Raw genomic sequence first — 22973 nt, 5'->3', positions numbered from 1 at the left:
TTTGTTGGATAAAATACTTGTTATTATTGTGTATTGATTTCCAGAATTCCTTGAATATCACGAGATTTCGCGAAATTTTGGAATTTACGCTGCCCGCGAAACCCTAAAAATCAGACATGCAAAGTTGCTTATCTGGGCATAAGAAATCGTTAGACAAAGTTTCATATAAATTGAAAGTTGAGTATTGATTTGCAAAACCGAAGTTAGTTAAATACTCAGCTAAAAATAAATATTGCGGTAATTGTTTGCTTCAAATCATTTGGTTGTTTCTCTTAAATATATTGTTCAGGATGTTTTCAAATGTCTGCTATCACGGGGTTTGTCTTACGATACCCCTTGACATCGCTCGTGGTATCCCCAGGGGTACATGTACCCCAAGTTGAGAAGTGCTAGTCTAACGCATATATTGAGTAGTGGTGAATTAAAAATGTCCATGATGCGTTCTGACAATTCAAATTGACCGGTAAATTGTTGTTTGATTGACTCTTAAAGAGTGGATCTAGTCTTTTATCTGATCTGACGATGACAACCTGACACGAAATCTTTATTAAAACCCAAATAAGTTAGCCAAAAACATTGATGTTGTGATTTGCCTTTTTATTTCTCAATGTTTCCAATTTATCACGATATTTGTGTCTATGTCTGTGTGTATATGAATAAATCAATTTATCAAAATAAACATATCCATCGACATTGTGTGTTTGGCTCCAGTGCAGTGGTGCCACGCGGGCATCAAACAAGAACACACAGCCACACCCATTCACTACAATAACAATAACAATAGAATAGATAAACATAAATAAAACATCACCACCAACACCAACAACAACTCCCGACTTTTCAGCTGCTCCTACTGCTAGCTGTCGATTTTTTTTTGATGTTGTGTGAACCCGTGGAAAAAAGCGACTTGTTTAAAGCATTACCAACCATTTCTCCTCCTTACTTTCAGGTTTTTGCTCAACCGATTTCTTCTCACACGCGATGCAGAAGAGACCGTCTCTTCTACTAGCAAAATGAATCGGTACGTCACTTTATTATCAAAAGCTAGTATTTTTCCACCCCGTCCCACCCCTTCGCTTCGGCTTTTCCGGTATCGGTTTCGAGAGTTCGGAAAAGCCGAACAAAAAAAAAAGAGTTGACGGCGGATGTTTCTGGCGATGATGAGAAAAATAAACTCACGATTCGTAGATCGGCGGTGGGAAAAGTCACTGTCACACAGCTCAGCCCAGCCCCCCTCTCTCGCTGCTCTGGCAATGAGGTGGGAAAAGTTTGCCAAGATAAATGCAAGACGTGTTGTCTTTCTTCTTCTCTCTCGACACTCTTTTCCCATCTGGTGTGCTTCACGTTGTGTATGTGTGTTGTTGTCATTATTATTTTGTGACGTTTCTCCCCACGAATCTGCCACCAGATTAAGAAATGCCAGCCGCCGTCAATGTCGAAATAAAATTAAAGAAAACAATCTGTGCCCTGCCGGAAATAAATGAAAAAAGTTGCAAAAATTGAAGCAAAAAACAAAAAAAAAATCTAGCTTTTGATATATGTGGTGTCATATGTTGTTTCGGTGTTTTTACCTACTCTGTTTCTCTCTAGCCGTATGTCTTTGTTTGTTTGTGTATTTTTATTCTTATCAGTTTGGAGATTTTCCTCACCTCGTTTCGTGTGTAGGGAAATCTTGTTTCGATCATTTTTTTATATCTGTTTTTCACTCAAATCTCGCCAATATGTTAGCACAGTTTTTTTTTCCTGGTTTCCAGTCAGTGTCTTGTGTACTTTTTATCTTTCACCAAAGCAAATTGATACAATCGATGTTGTGTCCGTATGTCTGTGTGTGTTTGTACAGTTTTTATTCGTTCTTGTGTAAATTTTACCACCATCCAATTTCGTTTTCCCTCGGTTTTCCGTGTACAATATTTTTACACCCACCGTCGAAGCGCATTTGGTGCAAACGCTATGACTTTTCAGTTTGCTTTCCATGGCCATATTTTTTCCATGTATCGCTTTGTCTGGTTCTGGGTTTGATTTGGGTTTTGTTCAAACAAACTGTTCCGTTTCCGGGACCAGCAGACGGGGTTTGAACAAAATTTACGATTGAACTAACTTTAAGTTGAGAAATTGACTTCAACCAATTTTTTTAGAAAACTTTATCACAGACATCTCTGATAAAACCTCCAATCATCAATTTATCGGAAAGTTCAAATAATCAAAAACTCATCATGGTGGTTTTGAATTCACCCCAATTGAAAAATTACAATTGTTTACACTTTTATCCAGCTGAAAAATCGTCAGTTGTGTGCTATCTTGTGACACGTCCAATCGTTTTAAATGCTAACGTGTCACAAGATAGCACACAAGCAACGAAATGCAAGTAAGTGAGTATTGATTAATTCAAACTACCGTGGTGATTTTTCTATCATTCTAACTGACCGTTTAAACCTAAATGAGAATTAAAACAGCCTAAAAGTAAATCATGAACAATTCTCATAAAAACCCACCAAACACTCTTCGCGCCATCTTTTTTTAACCGTGAGGCATCACACAAAATAGAAGGTTTTCAAGCATCTGTCAAACGCATAGAAATGATCGGTGCTGAGTTTGAAACTGTCGTGGTGAGTTTTGGATCATTCAAATAAGCCGTTAAATTGTTGTTTGGTGGATTCTTCATGGGGATTTACTTCATACTTTCACGTTAACTTTTGATGAAATGTTTGAAAAAACGTCTATTTCTCTGTGCAAAATCGTTACCAAATTTAACTAAGCATTCAAATTCTTTTCAAACTTTTAACGATTAACTCTAAAAAATTTAAACAACTTATTCTTTTCGCTGAAATTCAGTAATGGATTGTCATCAACTGAAATTTTAGTAAAAGATTCAGTATTTTAGATTTTACTGATTCTCAGTTAACTGAAATTTGTTCTTTTGGCAGATAGTTTACTAAAATTTCCGGTATTTTTAAATTGCAATTTATTCTCGAAAAAAAATCTCAACATCATAGGGGAATTATACCCATTTTAATCACTCTAAGCCGTTCGACCAATTCTCATCACTTTTGCCGTTTTCCTCTATTAAATCAATATTTTCAGATGTATCAACAATGGAGAGTTGCTTGCTCACTTTTATTTGAGCTATTTATTACTTTGGAACAGTCAAAAACACTTAATGAAAGCTGTAATTCATGATCAATGTGCTGATAGGCCGATAATAGAAATAGGCTGAAAAAGGGTATAGTTCCCCTACTTCATCCAATTTGGGTATCAAATGGTAGGGTTTTTAATATGTTTCGAAAGTCATATTTTTTTTAAATACTCAAAATTTTCACAAAAATACGTATATTTGAAAAATTACTCAAAATTTCGAGAAAATACTAAAAAATTCTGTTTTTCAAATATGGGTGTCAAATGATAAAGATTTTTTCGTATATTTCGAAAGCTGGTAAACAAAATTTTGAAAATACCAAAAAAATTCTCAAACCTACGTATTTCCGAAAAAAAAACAATCTCAAATTCAGTCAGTTCGATTCAAAACTGAAATTTTGAGTATTTTTTTCAAAATACATAGTTTTGTAAAAAAAATAGATTTTTCAAATACTTGTTGTACCACTTTCGAAAAATACGAAAAAGTACACTTGCCACCCAAATAAAATTAAACCCTAAATTTTTTAGCACTTTTTCAAAAATAAGTAGTTTTGTTAAAATTTTGAATATTTAAAAAAAAGTTATAACTTTCGAAATGTATGAAAAAATCCCTAACATTTGATAACCATAACGTAAAAAACTGAAATGTTGATTACTCTTTCGAAAATATGGAGTTTTGTAAGAAGGCCGCTGCAAATATTTTTAAAAGTGTTTGTCCCTTGGCTCTAGCCGAAGCCAAGGGAGGGGGGGGGGGGGCAAAAAAATAAAAAAATATAAATATTAAAATAAAATGCCATAGTTTCAACATTTGCATGGAAAAAGTGTTTTAAAATGTATTTTACACTAGTTCAGTTGTATTGCAATAAAAGTTTTCAAAAAATGTAAAATTTGACGAAAATAAAAAAATAAGCGAAAAAAAAACTTTTGCGATAGTAGACATCGAAAATTTAAAAAAAAATCCAAAAAAAAATAAATCAACCCAAACATGCTAAAAATGATTCTAAACGCAGGGGAATTAACTTTAAAGTGATTTTAACTAATTGCACTTCAATTTTCGTAAAATTTTTGAAGTTTTTTGAAAAAAATATTTTTTTGCCCCTGATTTTTCGGGCCAACTTTGAAGTGGTGGGACAAAAACTTAAAATAAAATTTGTACCAGCCTAAAAAATCTTTTGAAATGAATGAAAAATTCCGATCATTTGATACAATATTGCAATTAATTATGAGTATTTGCCTTCCTCACCTCAATGAGGAAAGGCTTTAAAATCACTTAATAAAATAACTTCTTTATTCGACCTCGTAGACCAACCTTCACGTATACCTATCGACTCAGAATCAAATTCTGACCAAATCTCTGAGCGTGTGTATGTCTGTAAGTCCGTGCACCGAAAAATATGCACACAATTATCTCCGGACTGGCTGAACCGATTTGGTCTTATTCGATCCGTCTTGGGGTCCCACAAGACCCTAGTTAATATTATGAAGTTTAGAAAAGTACTTCAAAAGTTATGCTAAAAAAACATGTTTGGCTAAACTTCGGACGATTGTAAAAAGGGTGGTTGTTGTAAGAAAACCCGTCATGCTATATATTGTTTAAAAGGTATTTGGAAGACCTTTCCAACGCGTTCAAAAGATTGAAGATCTGACAACCCCATCAAAAGTTATGAGCACTTATATGTTATTTATACACTTTTTTTGAGGCCGGATCTCATGCGACCCATCGTTGGATAGGTCATCAAAAGACCTTTTCAACCAGATCTGACAACCTTATCAAAAGTAATAAGAACTAAATTGTTTTTAATACACTTTTTTGAGGCCGCATCTCAGATATTATAATGAAAAATAAGTGTTATTTTTACACTTTTTTGAGGCTGTGTAGTGTATTCACTTTATGAATGCGAGGAAGGCACCAACCACCTAAAGTTGGATTAAGTAACGTTTTTTTAAGAAACATTGCATTTTCAAAATACTGGAAAAATACGTATTTTGTGAAAATTTTCATGTAATTATAACTGCAATGGATAGCTGACATTATCCCGATTCAATAACACTATATTTTTTAAAAGTTTGGATGATTTTTCATAGGATTAAAGCCAAAATCCCATAAGCTCTGTGCTTCAGCTAAGCACTGGGCAGTGCAAAACCGAGGTTTGCAATACCAGGGCATGACGGTAGTCCTAGAAAATTTATTTTACCTGGGTTGAGATTTTATAGAACAATAATGGCAGTAATACAATGTGACTTAATGGAATTATTCTTCAATTAACTATTTGACGATATCAAAGAAAAGAAAAAAAGTACATCATTCTGTTTTTAGGTTTAAGGGGTACATCCATGTAGAAAATCAAAAATTTGCATATTACAAAAAATCTTATTGAAACCACTAAAATGATGATTTGCAATCACTCGTGTAAGTTTCATGAAATATTTCATGATTAAACTGAGTAAAAGACGAACTATCAAACTTTGTGACATTTTTTCTTAACACCGAGTTGATTAAGTTTTCCATGGTATGGATGGATGGGATGGACCAAATTGGCTGAAATTTGGAGTGGAGACTTTCTAGGCATATCTCGTGTGCATGACGAAGCCCGATTTTTTTAATTTTTCTTTTTTTTAATGCTGAACTAAAAAAAACGATTCTTTTTATGAAATTAAAAAAAATATTTTTTTAAATTTATTTTGTTTCGGGCTTCATCAAAATTATTAGCCGATTTGGTCAAAATAGTTGAGTTATTTCAAAAAGCTGTATCTCGCCAATGATACAACCAAATGTATTCAAATTTGTTTTGTGATGAAAATGTTTATTTAAGTACATTTAAAACACATTATAAAAGGTGTGTACCTATACCAAACGTTCCCGGATTTTAAAAAAATGTCTCAAATTCTTTTTATAAAAAAAACTTTGTTTGATTTGCATTATTAAAGATGCAATCTATGAGCACATCCAAAACTTTTAATCGCCATACATTTCCCAACCAACTTCTGACAACACAAAGTTCTACCATCATCATCGCGATAATGATAAATTCAGATGCGGACGTCACCGAAATCGGAACTCGCCGCTAGTGGAGACGCCAAATTCAAAATCAATTTTGCAAACATCACTGCCCCAACAAATGGACGAAACTCGGCAAACTGCAAACTTCGACATCATTACGGGACCCAAGAACGAACCAACTCGCTCGCTCGCAATGGCAATCAAGAGGAACTCTCAGTGTCAAAGTGGGCAAAACTTTGACTCGCGATGTTCTCCTCACTGGACGTGGGCTTGGACGCCACGGCAGGCCGTTACACCATCTTGACTGGAGGAAAGGCCGGGAAAAGTTTTCCAAAGTGCCTATAATGGTGTGTTCGAGTAGCACTGGATGGAGAGTGCACTGTGACTGCGATGCAACGGCGGAAGATGTTGGGAAAGTAAGATGGAAAATCAATATTATGAAAGTTTTTTTTTTCATTCTTTATGATGAGGGGTTTCGCTGGCCTATTGGAGTTTGATAAATTTTACATCCACAAGAATGAACAGTTGAGTTGAGTTATCGAGGCTAGGAATCATAAGAAAAATCATGCAACGGACAATTTTAGTTTACAATTCTGTTGGTATCAAGTAACTTTTCCGTACTTGTATCGAAAAGAAATACTCTTCGATACTGTTTTGAAATTTGACCCTTATCATGACGGCAAATTACATTCAAGAGAAACCCATAAATATCACTAAATAAGTCTAATTCAAATAGGGCTTTTTTAAGTTGAAATAAATGTTGACTGATTTTTTTTAACTGCTGGAGTTATGTTGATTTTGACAGCCAGAGTAACGATTGTAGTTGCAAAACTTGATTTATTTTTTTATTTTTCAGCACTTGTCGCAATATAAACAACTATCTGCTGATTCAAAAACACGGTGCTCAAAATACCGTTATTATGAAAAAAAATATGCACTCCGAGATTTTGGGGTCTATTGATTCCTTACACCATAGCGCATCTCTGTGCAAACAATAAAAACATTCGCTGATGTAGTTTTCGAGATACAGCCCTTTTAAGATGTTACATCCGATTTTTAATAAGAAAACCAAAACAATCAATTTAATTTCAGCACTTTAATGAATATGCATTACGAGATAAAGGTGTTTTTTGCTTCATATGACTGTTAAGTATCTATGGGCCAAGTTTCAGAAAGTTTGCTGATGTAGTTCTCGAGATACAGCCATTTTAAAATGTTATTTCCGAATTTTTCAAAGAAAATCGAGAACTACATCAGCAAACCTTCTGAAACTTGGCCCAGAGATACTTGACAGTCATATGAAGCAAAAAACATCATTATCTCGAAATGCATATTCTTTAAAATGCTGAAATTAAATTGATTTCATGGATTTTCTTTGAAAAAATCGGAAATAACATTTTAAAATGGCTGTATCTCGAGAACTACATCAGCAAACCTTCTGAAACTTGGCCCAGAGATACTTGACAGTCATATGAAGCAAAAAACATTATTATCTCGAAATGCACATTCTTTAAAGTGCTGAAATTGTATTGATTGTTTTGGTTTTCTTATTAAAAATCGGATGTAACATCTTAAAAGGGCTGTATCTCGAAAACTACATCAGCGAATGTTTTTATTTTTTGCACAGAGATGCGCTATGGTGTAAGGAATCGATAGACCCCAAAATCTCGGAGTGCATATTTTTTTCATAATAACGGTATTTTGAGCACCGTGAAAAACGTATTCAATTCAGCAATGCTTGATTTTTAACCGATGGCCATTTTTATAACAATATTTAAGATCCAGATTATTTTTTTACGTATTTTACTATTTGTGCATACAAGAATTGAATGTTCATCGTCTTTGAAAAGGTCTTTTGAAAGCTCAGCCTATGATAAGTCAAGTATAGGTTCCGAACCCTGACTCAACGAAAATATTAAAAATATCTTTAATGTGTACATTGGTACAGAACGCAAATTTAGTTGGAATATTGATTTTCTTAAAAAAAACTACAGTGTTGTAGCTTTTCTAGCTTTAGTTCACGATAAGTTTCAGTAAATCGAACTATCCATTATATTTTTGGGTTTTTTTTTTCTTCTTGCAAATATGCAGTTTGAATTTGCAAATTTCACAATGGAGCAACACTCTACGAAATCGGCCGATTTCAACCATTTTCATTTTTTGTATTTTTTGATTTGGCTCAAACTTTGTGGGAGCCTTCCCTATGACCAAAGAAGCTATTTTGTGTCATTGGTTCACCCATACAAGTCTCCATACAATTTTGGCAGCTGTCCATACAAAAATTGTACGTAAATATTCGAATATCTGTAACTTTTGATAAATTTTCTCATCAATTTGGTGTCTTCGGCAAAGTTGTAGGTATTGTTGAAGACTATTGAGAAAAAAAATAGATACACGGAAATTTTTTTTTAAATACAATCATGCCTCGGTTTAGCACCGCATATGGGGGATGCAAAACCGAGGCGTGCATAACCGAGGCACAGAGCTTATGGGATTTTGGCTATTGGCTTTAATCGTACGAAAAATCATGCAAACATAAAAATATTATAGTGTTTTGAAATCGAGATGATGTAAGCTATGTGTGTGTGTGTGTGTGTGTGCCAAACCAAACCAAACGGGACCACGCGGTCGCTTCTTACAAATTGAGTTGTTTCCATGTATATTTAGATATACATTCTATACATGCAAATAACTCGCATAGGCATTTGGAAGGTGTTAGCTCTGCCGAGCTTCGGTGACCCATTTCTACGCTGGCTAGCCGAGCGCGAGGTACTTCAGCTTTGTCGACAAGCCCCGCCCTGAAGAACGTTTGCACCAATCGGATTCAAACGTTATTTAGAACTTCCGAACCCTTGTCAAATGGACAAGGACCCAGCGCGTATATAGTTGATGGTGGTAACAGTATTCCTAATTCCAGTCATAGCTCACCAAGTCGCGATGGCCTAGTGGTTAGCATTTTTGCTTACCAATCCAAAGGACGGGGGATCGAACCCCGACTCGAGCGACTTTGATTTTTCGTACATGTTCAGAGTTTCAAGATTTACATTTCCTATACTTTCTCGTTGGGAGCAGATGGGAATCGAACCCAGGACCATTCGCTTACAAAGCGAACACCGTAACCAGTCAGCCACGGCCGCTCCTAAATCGAGATGATGTAAGCTATCCATTAAAATTATTATTCATGAAAATTTTCACAAAAATACGTATTTTTCCTGTATTTCGAAAATGCATTTTTTTTCTCTAAAGAAACCAAGAATATTTTGTTATTGCAATATGGGGATCAAATGATCAGGTTTTTTTTTTCATACATTTTGGATGTAATAACAACATTTTTAGAAAATACTCAAAATTTTCACAAAACTACGTCTTTTTGAAAAAAAACTCCAAATTTCAATTTTTACAATATGGGTATCAAACGATCGGGATTTTTTCATACATTTCGAATGTAATAACAACATTTTTAGAAAATACTCGAAATTTTCACAAAACTACGTATATTCGAGTAAAATACTCAAAATTTCCGTTTTTACAATGTGGGTATCGAACGATCGGGATTTTTTCATACATTTCTAATGTAATATTTTTTTTTTGAAAATACTCAAAATTTTCACAAAACTACGTATTTTCGAAAAAAAAAATACTCAAAATTTCCGTTTTTACGATGTGGGTGTCGAACGATCGTTATTTTTTCATACATTTCTAATGTAATAATTTTTTTTTGAAAATACTCAAAATTTTCACAGAACTACGTATTTTCGAAAAAAAAAATACTTACAATATCCGTTCTTACAATGTTGATATCAAGCGATCGGGATTTTTTCATACATTTATAAAGTTATTAAAAAAATGAAAATACTCAAAATTTTCACAAAACCTCGTATTTTTGAAAAAAAAATTATTTGATTATTTGATACGTTTTATAAACTGAAATTTTGAAAAGTTTTACAAAAATACGTAGTTTTGTGAAAATTTTGAGTATTTTCAAAAAAAAAATTTTATTTCATTCGAAATGTACGAAAAAATCCCGATCGTTTGATACCCACATTGTAAAAACGGAAATTTTGAGTATTTTATTCGAAAATACATATTTTTGTGAAATATTAGAGTATTTTCTAAAAAAAAATTTTGTACATTTGAAATGTATGAAAAAATCCTGATCGTTTAATACCCATATTGTAAAAATTGAAATTTTGAGTATTTTTTTCGAAAAAACGTAGTTTTGTGAAAATTTGGAGTATTTTCAAAAATGTTGTTGGGTAATTCTCCGCCAACTCACACAGCAATTGCCCCGACCCCTCTTCGATTTGCAAGAAACTTTGTCCTAAGGGGTAACTTTTGTCCCTGATCACGAATCCGAGGTCCGTTTTTTGATATCTCGTGACGGAGGGGCGGTACGACCCCTTCCATTTTTGAACATTCCCAAAAAATGGTGTTTTTCAATAATTTGCAGCCTGAAACGGTGATGAGATAGAAATTTGGTGTCAAAGGGACTTTTATGTAAAATTAGACGCCCGATTTGATGGTGTACTCAGAATTCCGAAAAAACGTATTTTTCACCGAAAAAAAACACTAAAAAAGTTTTAAAAATTCTCCCATTTTCCGTTACTCGACTGTAAAAATTTTTGGAACATGTCATTTTATGGGAAATTTAATGTACTTTTCGAATCTACATCGACCCAGAAGGGTCATTTTTTCATTTAGAACAATTTTTTTCATTTTGAAATTTCGTGTTTTCTCTAACTTTGCAGGGTTATTTTTTAGAGTGAAATAATGTTCTACAAAGTTGTAGAACAGACAATTACAAAAATTTTGATATATAGACATATGGGGTTTGCTAATAAACATCACGAGTTATCGCGATTTTACGAAAAAAAGTTTTGAAAAAGTTGGTCGTCATCGATCATGGCCGTTCATGGTCACCCGCGACAGACACGGACGACGAAACAAAGGTTATGTCCAATAAGATAATTGATGCATTTCGACAAAAATTATTGCAGTCTTCAGCTGCATTGATCCGCTCTTTATATAGTTTATAAGTTAGTTTTAAGGTATCCCTTTTCCCTTTTGTACATGTAGGACCTCCTACATTTGAAATCACTGAATAGCGAAAGCTACAATATTTCATGAATAAATGAAAGTTGCTAGTATTTAAAATTGAGGTGAAAAGTCATCGTTTGTGATTGGACACTCAATAATATTTTAACTGAATGAATGTACATGGAAAAGAAATTTGAATAAATATAAATTAAATAAAAAAAAAACGACGAAACAAAGAGAAACGCAAAAAGTAACTTTTTCAAAACTTTTTTTCGTAACATCGCGATAACTCGTGATAATTATAAGCAAACCCCTTATGTCTTTATATCAAAATTTTTGTAATTGTCTATTCTACAACTTTGTAGAACATTGTTGCACTCTAAAAAATAACCCTGCAAAGTTAGAAAAAAACACGAAATTTTAAAATGAAAAATTTTGTTCTAAATGAAAAAATGACCCTTCTGGGTCAATGTAGATTCGAAAAGTACATTAAATTTCCCATAAAATGACATGTTCCAAAATTTTTTACAGTCGAGTAACGGAAAATGGGAGAATTTTTAAAACTTTTTTAGTGTTTTTTTCGATGAAAAATACGTTTTTTCGGAATTCTGAGTACGCCATCAAATCGGGCGTCTAATTTTACATAAAAGTCCCTTTGACACCAAATTTCTATCTCATCACCGTTTCAGGCTGCAAATTATTGAAAAACACCTCTTTTTTCGCATGTTCAAAAATTGAAGGGGTCGTACCGCCCCTCCGTCACGAGATATCAAAAAACGGACCTCGGATTTGTGATCAGGGACAAAAGTTACTCCTTAGGACAAAGTTTCACGCAAATCGAAGAGGGGTCGGGGCAACTTTTCCCGATTTCGTGTGAGTTGGTAGAGAATTACCCTGTTATTATATCCAAAATGTATGAAAAAACCTGATCATTTCATACCCATATTCCAATGACAATATATTTTTGGATTCTTTAGAGAAGAATTCTGTGGATTGGATGCTGTGGATTCTGTGCTTCAGTTAAACACTGGGCCGTGCTTAACCGAGGCAGCTGATCGGTGCAAAACCGGAGCAGTGCAAAACCGAGGCGTGCAAAACCGAGGCATGACTGTAACATTTTTTCCACAAAAACTTTATTTCCCAAAAAACGTATTTTTTTTATTTTCGAGATTTTTTGATATGTTTTAGGGGACAAAACCCCGCAACGTGTGAGCCATAGTGAAATATGGTCAAAAAACTTGCCGCCGAGTTATGAATTTCGAAAAAATGATAATTTTTGGAAAAAATCGAAATTTCATGCAAAAACAAAATTAAATTTCCAATCGAAAAGTACTGTACAGATTTTTGATAAACGGCTCTGTTTTAAAGATATAGCCACCAAAAGATTGATTTTAGCGATAAATTGCAGTTTTTCGATTTTTAAAAATAGTGACCATGAGTGACCATTTCTAGAAATATTTTTTTCTAAAAGTTCAGAAAAGAAAATGGTGGGCTGTTTGGGTGAAACTTAGAAAACTTCAATTTTCGTGTTTCTTTTTGTTTGAGCCGCTGTAGCTCAGCAACCAGAGGTCCAATATTCAATGTCTCTTAGACAATTTTATAGCAGATTTTCTGAACTTTTCAAAAAAAAATATTTTTGGAGATAGTCACTTATGGTCGCTATTTTTAAAAATCGAAAAACTGCAAATATTTCGCTAAAATCAAACTTTCGGTGGCTATATTTTGAAAACAGAGCCTTTTATCAAAAAATCTGTACGGTACTTTTCGATTGGAAATTCAATTTTACATTAAAAAAAATTACGTCAAATTTGTTTTGCATGAAATTGAGATATTTTCCAAAATCACTATTTTTTCAAAAATTCATAATCCGGCGGCAGATTTTTTGACCATGTTTCTCTATGGCTCACAAGTTGCGGGTTTTTGTCCCCTAAAACATATCAAAGAATCTCTAAAATCAAAAAATACGTATTTTGGGAAATTAAGTTTTTGTGAAAAAAATATTTATTTAAAAGTCGGCAATTTTTTTCCGTGTACCTATATTTTTCTCAATAGTCCTCAGCAATACCTACAACTTTGCCGAAAACAGATTAGAAATTCACTCAAAAGTTCCAGCTGTTTGAATATTTACATACCATTTTTGTATGGACAGCTGCCAAAATTGTATGAAGACTTGTATGGGTGAACCAATAACACAAAATAGCTTCTTTGGTCATAGGGAAGGCTCCCAAAAAGTTTGAGCCAAATAAAAAAATACAAATAAAATTCATTTCTGGTTTTGGTAGTGAATTGCTCAATGACAAATACTTTTTGGGAAACACATAAATTTACGCATTCTACGACAGATAAGTGGAAATTAGATTTTCCATTTTTTTTTCGTCATTTTGTCGTTTTATTTTTGTCGTCAGAAGTGTTGTTGGAACTTCCCAGTGTGAGCTTGAGCCAAATCGCAATCAAGTTGGGAAAACTTTTAACGCTGGGTGTTCACTTGGATGAAAATAAAGATGGTTCACGATTGTTGTTCAATAAATCTAACTATAGTCCAGACTCGATTATCCAAAGTTCGATTATCCAAAGTTTTGTATGGGACTTCGGATGATTGAATCATGAATATTTGTATGTCTTTTTTATTTGTTTTTACTTTTAACATCAAATCCGAGTTCTACGACCCCATTTTAGACACATTTGAATAGTTGACTGCCATTACAATAACAAAATGCAATTTTTCAACCAATGTGACTTGTTTTGTGGAATTTGTTGTTTACTAACGTAAAAACCATTGAAATTGCAAGGTCTAATTAAAAATTGCTTTCTATCGAAGACTGCCAATTGATTGCAGTCACCCTGTCCAATAAAAAGCACTGAAATATTTATCAAATAATTTGTCGAACATTTGTTCGCCACTTGCACTTTATCGATATGATTCATTCAACAAGGTGCCTCCCCAAACTCTCTCTCTCTTTTTCATGCAACATTGTGATCGTTTATATCGTTGCAATCGACTTTGACTCTTTCTCCAGCCAAACAATGGCCAAAATTTGGAATGTTTCATCGTCGTCGTTTGAGGCCCTTTTCACACACAAAGAACGGAACATGGAGGCCTCGACTGTTTTTTGGGAGGGGGGAAAACATTTTTCTCCCCCCTTTCAATTGTTGTTGTTCTGGCATGTGGATTGAATATGCATCAGGTGAGCATTTTTTTTTTGTGTGGCTGTTTGTGTGTGTGTGCATATTAGTATGGAAAGGAACTCGGACTCCGGGTTTTTGGCCGACTGTTGCTGGCACCAAAAGCGAAAAATGATTCATATCTTGCCAAGTTGAACTTTTGCCAATTTTTAGTCAGACTCTTGCGCTTTGTGTGCGAGTGTGAGAACGTGTGTGTGTGTTTTGTTAGTCCTGGTCTACAAATAATCCGTTTGGAAAAACGAGAATGAAGGGTCTTTTGAGCCATTTTGTGTTTGTGTGTGCGACTGCACAACCGGGTTCGAATTTGGGCTTAATAGTGATTAAGGCCCCCTTCCCCTCCCAATTTTCACATGCAACACAATGTGCAGAGCAAGACAAGGTGACAAATTGGGCATAATTTGTTGCTGTTGAATGGTTTGGATGATGGTGATTAGATTTTCAGCTGGAATTTGCGTCATCTGGTGTGATTTATTGTTGGACAGCTCGAATCGCATTTTCAATCTTCGGAATCACTTTAAATTTAGATCCATTCGGCTGATTGCCGGTCATTTCTAATCCCCTGCTTTATGCTTTCTTTTATTCAATTCAAAACTACTTTGTTTGATCTCATCAATCCAAATGATTGCTGCTGCCCCTAATGAAATTCCCCAGAATCAATCGATTCTCCATCAGGGAAATCTTGATCCAGGCACTAATGGCCTCTCCCAATCCTGTTAACTTTTTCATCAAAGTTTTAAACTCAGTTGCAATAAAAGAATTATAAAATATACAAAATTATTTTAAAAATCGAGAATTTATTGAAATAATTAAAATAAATATTTTTTTCAAGAACTTAAGCGGTACAGTACACAGTTTTATTGAGACAACGAATTATCGTCGTTTTGGCTTTACAAGGTTTACTTTTTGATGACGCCTCAACTCTCTGCAAGAAGATTTAGAAACGTTTTCCTCAAACCATATTATTCAATAAAATCGTTATTTTTAAACAACTGAGTGTATTACATCCATCAAAAGAGTCCCATAGCCACCGGTTCACGATGAAGAGGTTAAGGTAAAGAAAAAAAAACTCGCTTGAATCGTTCAATTAAGTAGAAATTGCTATCAGCAGCACAGACACACGTTCGCAGACACGGTGAAGAAGGCCATTTAGATCCGGTGGACATGATAGTGTGCAACCCGCAGACCCAGACCCAGAACAAATTGCATGACAAATTTCCATTTTATTGAAGTCCTCGCAGCTGATGGCGTGGTTTCCCGGTGATTTCACCGGTGTGACCATAATCGAAATTTTTATTTTCCGTTTTGGGAGTTTCACCGGGTTGGTTGTGGAGCAGATTTTTTTTGGGTTTTTTGGAGTTTCAAATGTACGTGTAATTGCATTTCCTCGTACGTTAAGTTGATCAGGTTGAGCCAACTCAATTCCAATTCCTAATTGTAAACAGATAAGTATTATTATGAAATTTTTACTCTCATTTCATGATCAAATGAAAACTTGTTGAAGAGAAATTTAATTTATTTTTTTCTTTTTTCCACCAAAACATACACACTTGTCTATTCTCAGGAACCAGCAACAAAAAAACACTCTTATTACTCACTCGCACTTGAGAAATAAAATTATCATCCAGCCGCAAATCCGAACTCGTGCGGTTTGGTGTGAGTGCGCGTTTTCCACCGCGAACAACACTCATTATTTTTCCACTGCATTTACCAGGTGTTTGTGTGTGTGTTTGAGCTTTATTCTGAAAATAATTGTCGAGGCTTTCCAAGATTTCCCGATGACGAACCTCCTGATTTGAGAAGAAATGACGACGACGACTTTGCCACCCACCTCCCACTCGGGATTCACTTTTTGTCTCCGGCGGCAGTCATTTGGCAGTCCCACTTCCAGGAAACATATACAGCTACACTGTGTGGCAAAATTAAATTAATCCTTATTTATTTTTTTCCCTTTTTCAGAGTGAACAACAACAAATCAAACTTCACTCCTCTCGGTTTTCTTTTTTCGAAGATCATTTATCTGATTTATTTGTAGACCTTTTAACTGTGAGCAGTTCTCTAGGATTTCGGTAATTCGATTTTTTTTTGTATTTTTTAATCCGACTGAAACTTTTTTGGTGCCTTCGGTATGCCCAAAGAAGCCATTTTGCATCATTAGTTTCTCCATATAATTTTCCATACAAATTTGGCAGATGTCCATACAAAAATGATGTATGAAAATTAAAAAATCTGTATCTTTTGAAGGAATTTTTTGATCGATTTGGTGTCTTCGGCAAAGTTGTAGGTATGGATATAGACTACACTGGAAAAAAAATAATACAAGGTAAAAAAAAAATTGGTGCTTTTTTATTTAACTTTTTATCACTTAAACTTGATTTACAAAAAAACACTATTTTAATTTTTTTTTTGTTTTAGAAGACATAAAATGCCAACTTTTCAGAAATTTCCAGGTTGTGCAAAAAATCATTGACCGAGTTATGAATTTTTTAATCAATACTGATTTTTTTCAAAAAAACGAAATTTTGGTCGTAAAAATTTTTTAACTTCATTTTTCGATGTAAAATCAAATTTGCAATCAAAAAGTACTTTAGAGAAATTTTGATAAAGTGCACCGTTTTCAAGTTATAGCCATATTTAAGTGACTTTTTTGAAAAAAATCGCAGTTTTTCAATTTTTAAAATAAGTGCACATGTTTGCCCAGTTTTGAAAAAAAAATTAAATGCTGAGAAAATTCTCTATAATTTGCTTCTTTGGACTCTGTTGATACGACCTTTAGTTGCTGAGATATTGCAATGCAAAGGTTTAAAAACAGGAAAATTGATGTTTTCTAAGTCTCACCCAAACAACCCACCATTTTCTAATGTCGATATCTCAGCAACTAATGGTCCGATTTACAATGTTAAAAAATGAAACATTCGTGAAATTTTCCGATCTTTTCGAAAAAAATGTTTTCAAAAATTTTAAATCAAGACTAATATATCAAAAGGGCGTAAAATTGAATGTTTGTTCTTTTTGAAATGTTAGTCTTAATTTGAAAATTTTGAAAATATTTTTTTCGAAAAGATCGGAAAATTTCACAAATGTTTCATTCATTAACATTGAAAATCGGACCATTAGTTGCTGAGATATTGACGATAGAAAATGGTGGGTTGTTTGGGTGGGACTTAGAAAACATAAATTTTCCTGTTTTTAAACCTTTGCATTGCAATATCTCAGCAACCAAAGGTCGTATCAACAAAGTCCAAAGAAGCAAATTATAGAGAATTTTCTCAGCATTTCAATTTTTTTTTCAAAAGTGGGCAAACATGTGCACTTATTTTAAAAAATGAAAAACTGCGACTTTTTTCAAATAAGTCACTTAAATATGGCTTGAAAATGGTGCACTTTATCAAAATTTTAGTTAAGTACTTTTTGATTGCAAATTTGATTTTACATCGAAAAATGAAATTGAAAAATTTTTACGACCAAAATTTCGTTTTTTTTTAAATCAGTATTGATTAAAAAATTCATAACTCGGTCAATAATTTTTTGCACAACCTGGAAATTTCTGAAAAGTTGGCATTTTATGTCCTCTAAAACATATAAAAAAATAAAAATAGTGTTTTTTTGTAAATCAAGTTTAAGTGATAAAAAGTTAAATAAAAAATCCCCAAATTTTTTTTACCGTGTATCATTTTTTTCCAGTGTAGTCCATATCCATACCTACAACGAAGACACCAAATCGATCAAAAAATTCCTTCAAAAGATACAGATTTTTTAATTTTCATACATCATTTTTGTATGGACATCTGCCAAATTTGTATGGAAAATTATATGGACAAACTAATGATGCAAAATGGCTTCTTTGGGCATTCCGAAGGCACCAAAAAAGTTTCAGCCAGATTAAAAAATACAAAAATTAAAATTGAAGAAAAAAGACCGATTTCGTAGAAAATTGCTCCTGTATGTTTAGAAATAATTGTAATGACCTCATATAGAATTTAAAAAAAGCCCAAAAATTTGCATGACATAGTGTAACCGTACACCTTTCCACATTTAGAGGTGGTATCTTCAGAACTGTTTGTCAGATAAGAGTCCTCCAGATTTCTAGGAAAGAACCAGCCGGCATTGCACCCAGCGTTTTCATCATTACGTGCTCATGTTACCTCCCGAAATACAAAGTATTTTGACAGCATTTCTAATGGCATTTCCTTATCATTTTCCCTTCTCGCACAACTCGTTATTCCACACCAAATCCCTAACAACGTCGTCCTCGTCCCCCTTGAAGTTGGTCGTCGCGGCGAGGGCTTTCGCTCCAAAGACGACCGGTTAGCTAGCTTTTGAAGACCTGCTGCTTCGGTGCCCCAAAAAGGCAAAACCCGGATGCAGCGCTCAACAAGACAGAGCTGGAGCGACTCGAGTTTAACGAAGAGGCTTCCCTCCCCGGTTTTAAGGTGTTCCCGTGCTACAAATCCACGTGTCGTGGTCGTGTTGTTGGTCCAAAAAGAAGAGAGGACGGGCTAGAAGAAATCCATGAGTGACATATCTTTTGCCAAAAACGGATTTAGCGCCTGGGTTGCCAGCAGAAACAGCTTCCCGTCGTAGCTTAAACTCCCCCGGACTTGAGCTTCTTGTTAGTTGGATATACGCGTTCTGGTTTTAAGGGGAGGGCACATCTTGTTGGGAGGACTTGGGCTGCTTTGAAGTGGAACGTGCATAAATTTTGGCAATGTTGAGTTGCAACTTTGGGACATGCAAAAACGGGGGCTTTTATAGATTTTGTGGGATTGGTTTCATTGGGCTGTTACATGAAGTATCATATAGGAAATGAAAGATGTTATAAATTTAAATAAAAACATAAACCATGATATGTTTTGTTCTAAACGATAAAGTGACCTTCCTGGGTTGCTAATAGTATTTTTTTACGGATTTTACCATTTCTCAGGTACTTCTTAATGAAACTAAATTCTGATAAAAGGGTTGTGCAATAAACACCTTAAGATGACTTTGCTGAAAAAATCTCGTTCCTAGAACAAATCCTGTCATTTTAGCAGCTGTCTAAAGTTGAGGTACAGTCATCCCACATATTCGGAACACCCACAAATTCGGAACACTTTTATGATAATTTGTCAATAGCATGCCAAAAGTAGCTTTTCTGTCGACCTTACTATTTTAAAAACATTCATTTGGACAAGATCTTGCTATTTCACTAGTAAAAGTAGTACTTTTTGAACAAAAAACTTCATTCCAAGACTGTATTGTCCAGAGCAGCAAAACACTGCCTCCAAATGGCCTGTTTCATAATTGTGGGATGTTATTGTGCCTCCCACAATTGTAGAACACCTGAATTTAAGTGATATTTTCACAAAAAAAAGTTATCAAACCATGTATAAAACATCACTAAGCTTGAGTTTCATTGGTTTCAGTGTGTGAAGTCATTATTTGGTAATAAATATGTACTCCTGGAGAGATCCAAAGTTTGTTTACATTCGTAAGAAAAAAGTGTTCCGAATTTGTGGATTTAAAGGGTCAAAGTAATTCTTCAAAAACTTCATATAAAAGTTAAAATATGCAGATGTTCGATACAGCATTCGAAAGATCGCAAGAAAAGCTTTCAAATGAAGGTAAAAGCGAATCATTTAGTCCGATTATCGATTTGCTATGATTTTTTGAACATTGGCCGATCTGGAAACCGTTCCCAATATGTGGGATGACTGTACGTTTTTGACCCAAAATGACCTGTCGAAAAATCATCTTTTAAAATTTTTTTTTGGAATTGATCAAAAAGTACCTAAATGTTTGAAAATCTCTACTTCAGACATTTTAGCATGGCAATACGATTTCCTAAAACAAGAAACACAGTTGGATTGCTTGTTTTTACCATATCGTTGTATTTGAGCATCATTTTAGTTTCATTTGGCCCAATGTCATCCCCTCTAAAAGGTGAGATTGGGTTAGTTTGCGAACGATTGCCATTTAAGGTAGAGTTCTTCAAATTACACTATATTTTGGAAAAATGTTAGTAAACTATCTAAGAACAATTCTAAGCTAAAAGATTTTCGATGTTATTTAAATTGTTTTTGTTACTAAGAAATTACGAGAGCTGTATCTTTTTTTGACCCATAGTCACCCCATTTTCAAAAAAAAAATATCATTTCTCTCGATTTTTGGCAGTTATATAAAGAGCAAATAGCAGAGGTTTTAATTTTATTTATTTATTTTCAAATGAAAGGACGCTCTTTCGGAACTTTGAGTATTCCATTAATTCAGGCGTCCAATTTAACGAGCTTGAAATCAATTTAAAACGGCAAACTAAGCGATTATCCACGCTCCATACAAAAGTATTTATTTTGTAAAGAAATTGTTCTTGATAGCGGGTGGGGGCCTGAGATTTCAAAAAAGGGTCTACGTGGTTTATGGATGGTCTCTTTGAATTAAAAAAAAAATACAATTTTAATATTTTTGAAAAAATTATAAAAAAAAATATTTACATAAAAATATAAAAAAAATTCAGCAGTTAAAAACTGAAAATTCCAAAAATTCTGAAATCTAATAATTTTAACAATTGGGAATCAAACAGAATTAAAAAAAAAATCTAAAATTTTCATTTTTTGATGATCAGAAACAAACAAATTTGAATTAAAATTTTTATGTTTTAAAAAGTCACATAAAGTATTAAATGATCAAAAAAATTTAATGTTTGAAAATATTACAATTCCATGTTTCAATTCAAATAAGGCCAACGCAAATATTTTTCAAAATTTTTGTCTCTCGGCATTGGCCGGGGTCGAAGGACATGCCGTATTCCCAACATATTATTGAAAAAGTGTTAACAAAAGCATTTTACACTAATTCAGTTGTTTTGCAATCATTGGTTCAGAAAAATGTAAGTTTTAGCTTAAAACTTTTTACGGTACTGTACATAGAAAATTGTCAAAAATTCTTATGATTTTTGAATTAACAAAATCAAGCTAAAAATGATTTAAACGCAGAGAAATGCATTTTAAATTGATTTTAGCTAATTGCACTTAAATTTTCATTCAAATTATGAAGTTTTTTTAATTCTTTATTTTTATTCGGGCCGAATGTAACAGGGGGTAATAAAAACTTTTGTACCAGTCTTATTCAGAAAGAAAAAAAAGAGCAAAACCAATATAAAAAATAAAAAAAAGTTTTTTTTTATTAAATTGAAATAATATTACAATCAGCAAATAAAAAAATGAGTTCAGTTTAAAATCAGGAATTGAGTAATTTAAAACTATGAATAATTGAAAAAAATATCAACTGCTCTTTTATTTTGAAAATGAAAAAATATAGATTTTCAAAATTTCAAATGTTTTAATTTTAAAGCTAATACAATTTTAAATACGTGTGTTAAATAAATAATTCCGGAATTAAAAAAAGAATTTGTAAATTTAAGAATATAGAATTTTTTTTGGAAGTAATCACCCTGACATTCTCCAGGGTGCTTCAGGAAGGTTGGCTGCGATAGGGTTGGAGCAGATTAGAATGAAAAAAATTACAAGAAAAATATTTTTTGTTCGCGTAGGTGGAGAATTAATCCCTTAAATCAATCAAAATTTAATTTTTCAATTAAAGCCTTCAAAATCAAGCTACAATTGTGCTTTTACTTTGCTCACAGGTCACGAAGTTTCACTTGATCTTTATTTCTTAAATTTGCAAAAACTAAAAACATTTAATCCTCCCAACTTAAAGAATCTCTCCCGTCCTAGCATCTTCAATCTCCGCCGGAATTAAGAATGTACGACAGAAGATAAAACAATAAACACCTCAGTCAAACCCCCCTCAACCTTCCCTCCCTCCTTCCCCTCAATGAACTTTGTGAATGAAAACAGAAACGCGATGCAAATGAAAAGTTTTCCACTTTGGAAATAATGAAGTTTTTTGGCCCGGCTTTCCTTTCGACGGCCATCCTCGAAAGCTCGGCTCAAAAATCTCACTTAGATTAATGTTCACATTTCCATTTGCCACGTCGTCGTCGTCGTCCTTCGGGCCTACAGAAGGCACTTCCGGCCAACACTTGCACACGTATACACTCGCTCGCACACACCTACTTGCGAAAGAGTGAGGGGCTTTTGTCTTGTCTAATAATTTTTATTTGAATTTTAAATTTAAATTATAAATGAATTTTTCGGGTGCCGTTTAAGCTCCGGTTCCGGTGTACTTTGGCACCAGGTGACACAAACACACACACACAGCGAAGGTGTCTGGGCGAGCTCTCTAAAACTGTTTGTCCTGGCCTACTACTTTTATGTCGTCTTGACAGGGAGGAGGAGGGAGACTCTATTGTTCCTCGACGGTTATGCATCGACACATCCAAGCTGGCTCATAAAACTTGCGCGGGCAAGTGGCAGGCTCAGAGCTTGAAAGCTCACCCAGCAGCAGTAGGCACTTGCAGTTGACTTTTTTTCTTTTCTTTTTGGGAAAGTTTTTTGGAATAAAGAAAAAGAAATGATAGAATGACAGCCGGCACCACGATGACGATATGTGAGTTGAAATAAATTCAGACGTAGCAGCAGAGCGAAAGGAAAAAAAAGTTGACTTGACTTGACTTTGCAGTTTCTATGTGTGTATGTGTGTGTGACAAGTCAGAGGAAAGATTTGCCTGTTTTAGAGTTTTTCC

General features: G+C 33.9%; 1 protein-coding gene across 12 annotated transcripts in view; it reads left to right on the top strand.

Annotated features, from left to right (window-relative positions):
- The window catches only part of LOC120422695 (CUGBP Elav-like family member 4), a 948890-nt gene that overhangs the window by 240509 nt on the left and 685408 nt on the right, over nt 1-22973 (top strand). For 4 of the 12 annotated variants that reach the window (XM_052710113.1, XM_052710122.1, XM_052710114.1 and 1 more), the window contains one exon: nt 950-1021. The exons of the other annotated variants lie outside the window; for them this stretch is intronic. The gene's annotated coding sequence lies outside the window, so the exon portion shown is untranslated. The remainder of the gene's footprint in view (nt 1-949; nt 1022-22973) is intronic. 12 annotated transcript variants of the gene reach the window in all.

This window comes from Culex pipiens, chromosome 3, assembly GCF_016801865.2.
Source record: "Culex pipiens pallens isolate TS chromosome 3, TS_CPP_V2, whole genome shotgun sequence".
NCBI lineage: Eukaryota > Metazoa > Arthropoda > Insecta > Diptera > Culicidae > Culex > Culex pipiens.
Note: the sequence above shows the minus strand (reverse complement) of the source record. Positions and strands in the feature narration are given on the sequence as shown.